The 1,683-nt window shown below is 39.8% G+C and overlaps 1 pseudogene; it reads right to left on the minus strand.

Annotated features, from left to right (window-relative positions):
- Positions 1-407: 407 nt before the first annotated feature.
- LOC114042137 lies at positions 408-1,352 on the minus strand (annotated as a pseudogene).
- Between the last annotated feature and the right edge of the window lie 331 nt (positions 1,353-1,683).

Genomic DNA, 1,683 nt, shown 5'->3' on the forward strand with positions numbered 1-1,683 from the left:
GGTGTAACAGACCTAATTGAGGCCTTTTCCACTGCACCTGAAGTCTATCAGGTTCATAATAAAAACTGCAGTATGTATCCCATAAATATTTGACATCAGAGAGAACAGTCAATCATACCTTCAAATAAACTATCTCTGAAAATATGACCGCAACAAAATTCTATTCGGTTCAAACCATGAATATGACATGCTGTGGCACTTTGATTGTTTCTGTGCTATTCTTTGGAGACATACTGACTTTTCCTTCATTAAATATCTTCAAAAAAATTTAACGAGGGAGTTAGCTGGTTCACATAAGAAGACATCCTGAATTTAGGAGCATTGCCTACCGGAAGAAATGATATGTAAAGCTGTGATCTATGTACACTTTTCTCTCTCAAAGATACTCTTAATCCCATTGTTCTGAGCTATATTAGTTTGCTTAATGGCCAATTATTTCTTAAGAATGGACATAATTTCTCGAGGACTATTTTCACGTCCTTGTTTCTCAGGGAGTAGATCAGAGGGTTCAAGGCTGGGGTCACTATGGTATAAGACACTGAGGCTCCGTTGCCTTCCTTCAGAGAATGACCCAAAAGAGGAAGAATGTAGATATAAATTATAGGGCAATAATACATGGTGACCATGATAAGGTGGGAGGAGCAAGTGGAAAATGTTCTCTTCTTCCCTTCCTTAGTCTGGATCTTCAAGATGCTGGAGATGATGAAACCATAGGACACCAGAATGAGCAGAAAATTGAAAACAGCAAAGAACATGTCTGACAGAATTACCATTACATTGTTGACATAGGTTGAGGAGCAAGAGAGAGGCAATAATGGAGGAATCTCACAAAAGAGATCGATGACATTGGGGCCACAAAAAGACAAGCGAAGTATCAACATGCTGTGTATTGTTGTATTGATCCCACTGATGGCCCATACTGCAGATGCTATGAGGCAGCAAGCTGCCTTGCTCATAATAGTGCTATAGTGAAGGGGATGGCAGATGGCTACATAGCGATCATAGGCCATGGCTGTGAAAAGCAAGAGCTCTGCCCCCAACCACCAACTTAGGAAATAGATCTGAGCTATGCAGCCACCATAGGAAATGGTGTTCTTGGTCATTAGGTTCTACAGCAACTTGGGCACCACAGTGGAGGCAGAGAGAACATCCAAGAAAGCGATAAGGAAAAAGTGCATGGGTGTATGGAGGCCTGGATTTAGACTAATCACAATGACGATGAGGGAGTTACCTGTGAAAGCCACTATGAAAAGTCCTAAGAAGAGGCTGAAGATGAAGATCTGAACCTGAGGATTTTTAGAGAAACTTTGTAAGGTGAACTCAGCCACTGAGGAATGATTGCTTGATGCCATATGAGGAGGTGGTCAGGTTTTCTTTTGTCAGTATATCCCCACAAAATACAATGAACCACAGATTGTTTTGCTCACTGAAAAAAAAAAAAGATCCAAATTCAAAAGAGGCAAATTAAAAATATATTTATATTTCAAAATCAAATTTTGACAAAGTCATCAAACTGTAGAGAGATATGATTTGGTTAACGAGATCTCTTCTCAATGAATTCTTTCTCCTTGCTTAGTTTAGTCACACACACACACACACACACACACACACACACACACACACACACACATATAATCTTCCATCAGGGAACTCATGGTCTATTTCATCTGACATTTTATAGGA

This window comes from Vombatus ursinus, unplaced genomic scaffold, assembly GCF_900497805.2.
Source record: "Vombatus ursinus unplaced genomic scaffold, bare-nosed wombat genome assembly UNPS02014264.1, whole genome shotgun sequence".
Lineage (NCBI taxonomy): Eukaryota > Metazoa > Chordata > Mammalia > Diprotodontia > Vombatidae > Vombatus > Vombatus ursinus.